This window comes from Mauremys mutica, chromosome 1 (assembly GCF_020497125.1).
Source record: "Mauremys mutica isolate MM-2020 ecotype Southern chromosome 1, ASM2049712v1, whole genome shotgun sequence".
Classification (NCBI taxonomy): Eukaryota; Metazoa; Chordata; order Testudines; family Geoemydidae; genus Mauremys; species Mauremys mutica.
In genome coordinates, this window is record NC_059072.1 from 4934342 (window position 1) to 4941034 (window position 6693).

The window sequence follows — 6693 nt, forward strand, 5'->3', positions numbered from 1 at the left end:
AATTTGGGCTTGAATAGGGACTGGGAGTGGCTGGCTCATTACAAAAGCAGCTTTGCCTCTCCTGGAATTGACACCTCCTCATCTATTATTGGGAGTGGACCACATCCACCGTGATCAAATTGGCCCTGTCAACACTGGTTCGCTACTTGTGAGGTAACTCCCTTCTCTTCATGTATTGGTATATAATGCCTGCGTCTGTAACTTCCACTCCATTGCATCTGAAGAAGTGAGGTTTTTTACCCATGAAAGCTTATGCCCAAATAAATCTGTTAGTTTTTAAGGTGCCACTGGACTCCTTGTTGTTTTTATCATATATATGCTTTTAAAGTGCGTATTAATGTTTCAATTTCAGTTCAAATTTCCAACCAACAACGACATGTATATTTTTTTCCAACTAGAAATTTTTAAAAACAACTAGATCTAGTTGGAAAATGACTTCACTGGCAACACCGGGGACTGAGGGAGTTCGGGGGGTGTAAGTAAATCCCTGCCTGGGAGTACTGACGCCCCAGCCCCCCAGGCCAGACAGAGTTCTTTCCTGTCCCTGGCCCTTCAGCGCAGCTCCAGAGCACAGAGCCCCATTCACTTGCCCTGCCAGACAGAATCTGTGTAGGGAAAGCAGGCGGAGCCGCGCTCATGGGATGGAGTCAGCAAGGGGCCAGGGACTGGGACTGCCTGTGGGCTCCTGGCTGGGCACAGCCTGAGAGAGCTCTGGGCAGCTCGGTCTCCATAGGAACCGAGGGCAGCTGCCCCCCACTTCCCCTGCCCGGCCTCACCAGGCCCCGATCCTCAGAGCAAGGCAGCCCGTCATGGGGAGCGTGTCACAGCAGGGGCTCCCACAGTAACGGGGGCAGGTGGGGGGCTGGTCCAGGGGATCCTCAAGCATTAGCCCCAGATGCTGTGTTGAGGGGGCTGTGAATGGCCGAGTGATTCTGGGGGTCCCAATGAGGAGAGTCGCAGGAACGCGGTGGCCGGGTGTTCTTTCAGTGTCCGTGTGGTTCACGGAATGGCACCAATGTCTGTGTGTTCCCCTGGTGCACACTGGGCACACGCGCTGAACCGCCCTGAGTGGAAAAGGGGCCTGGCTTTGATGGTAACAGCTGCTGTCCCAGCCCTGGCCTTACATCTGTACCCCAGAGTTCAGATTGGGAAGGGAACCCTGACACATCGGAGCACATAACAAAACTCATGTGGTGGGGGTGAGGCTAAGGGGTTCAGAGTGTGGCAGGGGGCTCAGGGCTGGGCCAGAGGGCTGGGTGTAGGGCTGTGAGGGCTCTGTCTGGGGGTGCAGGCTCTGGGGTAGGGCCGGGGATGAGGGGCTCAGCACTGGGGCAGAGGGCTGGGTGCAGGGCTGTGAGGGCTCTGTCTGGGGGTGCAGGCTCTGGGGTAGGGCCGGGGATGAGGGGCTCAGCACTGGGGCAGAGGGCTGGGGTGCAGGGCTGTGAGGGCTCTGTCTGGAGGTGCAGGCTCTGGGGTAGGGCCGGGGATGAAGGGTTTCGGGCACAGGAGACTGCTCCGGGTCTATGGTGGGGAGAGAGGACTCCCCCCAGCTCTCTCTCTCCAAGCAGCAGAACCTGGGCTGGCGGGGAGAGGTGCCTCTCCCCACTGCAGCAGGATAGGTGCCCCTTTGCCCCAGCAGGTCCTGGCTGGAGCTGGGTTTGGGCCAGGCCACTCTGGCCATGCCTGGAGCCGTGCTGCTGCGCCTGGGGCCGGGCCGCACCTCCCCAGCTGGGGCCTGGCCACTCCATCCGCTCCACCCCGACCGCGGCAGAGCCAGGCCGCAGCAGAGTTGGGGCCAGAGGAGGGGCGTTCCCTCCCCTGGGTGGTCCCCAGGTGGGATCCCTGAGCACCTGCGCTGCTGTGTGACCGCGCTGCTTACAGGGAAATTGGAAGGGCTGATGCTTCCCCCACCCCCTGCCCAGGAAACTGCCATGGCCGCAGGGAAATCCCCTGGTAGCTGCATTTGAGAAACGGTGTTTTAGCAGATACCCTGGAACCTGGTGTTGCCGGCCCAAAGGGCCCGAGGAGGAGCAACAGCGGGGTTCGTTGCCCGGTGTGCATCGCCCTAATTAACACACCAGGGTGGAGAAGCAAACCAAGTTTATTTGAGCTCAAAAAAAGGTGCAAGGGAGAAATTACAATCTCAAAGTCTGCACACCCGCACGCAGGCGGGGTCCCAGCATTTATACCCCCCTTGTTTTTCCCCCTTTCTCCCTCCCCCTTGCAACAGGTACACTTAACACTATAATGTAGCTTGTTAAAACTGTTCTCATTCGCATGTTTATCTATGGCCTTCACAGCACAGACGCATGCAGACTTTCCTCCCCCTTCTCCCTCGTCTTACTGCCGCTTTTTGCTGTTTCGAGCTGTCCTGCAGCTGCAAGCTGAGACAGCTGACAGTGACACATTTTGCTTGCTGTTTATTAGCATCTTAGGCTGGTTAAAGGTCACAGCATGGAAGAACTTTGGTTCAATCAGGCCCAGAGTCACAACTTTGGTTCACTTCGGCCTAGGGACACCAACACTGGGAACCCCCTCCTGTCGCTAGGTTCTCCTGGCACAATCTACCTTTTGTAAACCCATGTTATAATCTATCCCAATTACCATTTACCTCTGTGTCCTTAACTACTTTCTCCTCAGCATTTGCACACAGTTGAGGTCAAACTAACAGGCCTGTAGTTTCCTGGATCACTTTTTTTTCCCTTTCTCAAAACCAGGTACTATGTTAGCAATTCTCCAGTCACAGGGTACGACCCATGAGTTTACAAGTTCATTAAAAATTCTTGTTATTGGGCTCCCAATTTCGTGTGCCAGTTCCTTTAATATTTGTGGATGGAGACTATCCGGGCCCCTGATTTAGTCCCATTAAGCTGTTTGAGTTTGACTCCCACCTTAGATGTGGTAATTTCTACGTCCATATCCTCATTCACATTAGCTACCTTGCTACTATCCATAAGCTCTTCATTAGCCTTATTAAAGGTGCCAGAGAAGGGTGGGGATGGAGGAAAGGTGGGATGCTCAGTGAGCTGGCAGCAGGAAGAGATGTCAGAGACAGCTGGAGACTGGGGCTTGACTGGGGGAGGAGACGTAGGTGGGGAGTCTCAGGCTGAACCCCAGACACCAATCATCAGCAAATATTGACCTGCTTTGCATTTCACCTGGAGATGGACATTTGACTACAGACTCTTATCATTCCTCTGCTTCTCAGGGCTCATTAAGTAGCCACCCGCATTTCTTGGAAACAAAGCTCCTGTTGATTTAAGGGGCACATGATCCAGCTCCAAATCAGCATTTGTCCCTGTGGGGACACTGGTGCTCTGCGGGCAGCCCATGGGGAGAATCAGTGAGAGGCAATGGGGTGCAAAGGGAAGGACCTGCCAGCTCACAGACACATTCACCATGCTCCAGATAATTGCATTTAGCTGGAATTGGGGCAGCACGGTGTCGGGGAGGGATTGGGCCCCAGGACCAGCCTGAGGCCCAGGGGAGCAGCTGCTTTCTATCAAGGGCTGTAGATTTTGCTGCCAGCTTGGCCCTGAGGATGGGGTAGAGATGTCCAAATAATCAGTATTTCGGTTCAGTGACTGAACTGAAAAACCAAAAGGAAAATAATTGAGTCTCTGGCAAAAAGAAAACATTTTGTTTTGGGTCAAAGAAATGTTTCGTTTCATTCTTGATGTTTTCAAACCTTTTTTAAAGTTTCTGTAAAATAAAACTCAATGAAATGCCAAAATGGCTTTCTCAAATGGAAAGTCAAAATGTGGCATTTAAGAAAGGCCAAGACAAACCATTTCGACATTTCCAAAATGTATTCGTTGTAATCCAACAAAACCATGATCCAGAATTGACCTGAGACCAGGAATTGTTGCAGTCGACCTGTATCTGCATTTTTCAGCACAAAAATAATATGTATAAAAAATTCCGCCCAGCTCTATACACGGGGTCCTAGCTAGAGTTACCATGGGGTAGTGCTGTTCGGTGTTCATGAGTGGGTCTCCCTCTTAAGAAGAGACCTTGGTATAATGATATTTGAGAGCTGCTGCCCCACACCCCACCATCTCCTACTGCCCCCTGTTCCCAGGCAGTGCCCATGTGGGAATATGGGGCAGAGTTGAAGGCACAGCCGAGCAAGCCCACTCTCAGTGTTGAAAGAGAACTGGAGCAAATGAGTGAAATTGCAGCTCTCAGCCAGACCTTCTGTGTGAGAAGGAAAAGGACCCCTGTAGAACCCTGCTATCCCCATGCTGCCTGAGACTGCGGGGGCCGAGGGTCCCACAGTGAGGCCCAAATTGTTTAGATATTTTGGCTCTGCCCTACCCGTTGGTGCCTTTCACTGAACTTCTGGGTGTTTGACCATCCCTAAGGAGGGTTCAACAGCTGCAAAATGGGCCAGAAGGTCAACTGGTCCCCACAGCTATTGGCTTATGGGGGTTGATCATATTTATTCTATAACATGTGATAGTCAGGGTGAGCAATAAAGCTGGCTGCTAGCCGTGCAGGGGCTGAATAAAGGTTCAGGAATGGCAGTACACTGTGAATCAATATTTGCTGAGGAAAACATTTCTGAGGCAAACCTTTGAAAACCAGGATGTTAATTGTATTTGATGTCCGTTGCAGGAACTGGCAAATAATGAAGAGGACAGGTCATCAATCTGTGCTGTAGCACAGCTAAATGTAAATGTAGACATCTAGGAACAAAGAACATAGGCCGGACAGACTTACAGGATAGGGTTAGGGACTCTATCCTGGGAAGCAGCGACTCTGTAAAAGATTTGGGGGTGGTGGTGAATAATCAGCTGAACATGAGCTCCCAGCACAACGCTGTGGCCAAAAAGGGTCATGCAATTCTGGGATGCACAAACAGGGGAATCTCATTTAGCAGTGGAAAGGTTATTTTTTCCTCTGTGTTTGGCAGTGATGCAACGGCTGCTGGAACCCTGTGTCCAATTCTGGTGCCCACAGTTCAGGAAACATTCTTTGGAGAAGGTTCAGAGAAGAGTCACAAGAACAATTAAAGGATGAGAAAACCTGCCGTATCGTGATAGACTCAAGGAACTCAAACTATTTAGCTTAACAAAGAGAAGCTTAAGGGATGATTTGATCAGTCTATAAGTACCTGCATGGTTAACGACTATTCAGTGGAAGCAGCAAAGAGTCTTGTGGCACCTTATAGACTAACAGACGTTTGGGAGCATGAGCTTTCGTGGGTGAATACCCACTTTGTTGGATGCATGTAGTGGAAATTTCCAGGGGCAGGTATATATATAAGCAAGCAAGAAGCAGGCTAGAGATAACGAGGTTAGTTCAATCAGGGAGGATGAGGCCCCCTTCTAGCAGCTGAGGAGTGAAAAACAAGAGAGGAGAAACTGGTTTTGTAGTTGGCAAGCCATTCACAGTCCGTTTACTCCTGAGCGGATGGTGTCAAATTTGCAGATGAACTGAAGCTCAGCAGTTTCTCTTTGAAGTCTGGTCCTGAAGTTTTTTTGCTGCAGGATGGCCACCTTAAGATCTGCTACTGTGTGGCCAGGGAGGTTGAAGTGTTCTCCTACAGGTTTTTGTATATTGCCATTCCTAATATCTGATTTATGTCCATTTATCCTTTTCCGTAGAGACTGTCCAGTTTGGCTGATGTACATAGCAGAGGGGCATTGCTGGCATATGATGGCGTATATTTAGTGATGGGCTCATCAGTCTAACCAACAAAGTGCAACACATTCCAGTGGCTGGAAGTTGAAGCTAAACATGTTCAGACTGGAAATGAGCTGTGAATTTTTAACAGTGAAGGTAATTGGAACTACTTACCAAGGGTCTTGGTAAATTCTCCATCACTGGCAATTTTAGAATCAAGATTGGATGTTTTTTAATAAGATCTGGTCTAGGAATTATTGCGGGGCAGATCTCTGGCCTGTGTTTTTCAGGGAGTCAGATTAGATTATCACAATGGTCCCTCCTGGCGTTGGAATCTGTGCATTAAATTCATGTTAGGAGTCAGCTGATGCTTGGAAATGAGATGAGTGAAGTTACGACGTGTCATGAACTCACAGGGTCTGTGCCATGCGCGGCCTTTAAACAGTCTCTGGAGCACAGCCCCTTTGGTCTGTTGGACCCCAAAGGTCTCAGCTGTTGCACAAGGGAAGGTCCATGACTTCAATGACAGCAGGTCTGAGCCCTCGGGATCCAGCAGCCCATGTCTGTCTGTGGCTCCCTGCAGCGAGTCCAACTGAAGTCAGACTCCTGAGAGAGACATTTCACCCCTTACGGGTGCAATGCATGTCAGCGTTTGCAGCGACACTGGGCAGCCTTCTCAAAACATGGTCACATTTATTAGTCACCACAAATACCGCAGCTGGAAGAGTCTTTAGGCTGGCATGAGCGGTGAGCTTAGGACGAATTCACCTTGGTGGAAGCCACGTCTTCACCATGCCCTGCTTCTCTGACCTCCTCCTTCTCTCTTCCTCTCTCGGAGTCCCAAAATGGAAGCTGCTGTGTGTCTGTGAACCCCGCTCTTAACGCTGGCCCCTGACACCTGCAGTCCATTGTCCTTCTGCTGCCAGCCACGCTGAGTTCACATGTTCAGCCTGCCTTGACTTCCCAGTCATTCAGTGTTAGTGTCCTGGTCTTTGGCTCTCCCTTTGTATCGCCTGATCCTCCTCTCATCTGTGTAGATTCTGGTCCGTTCATGTTCATGATTCT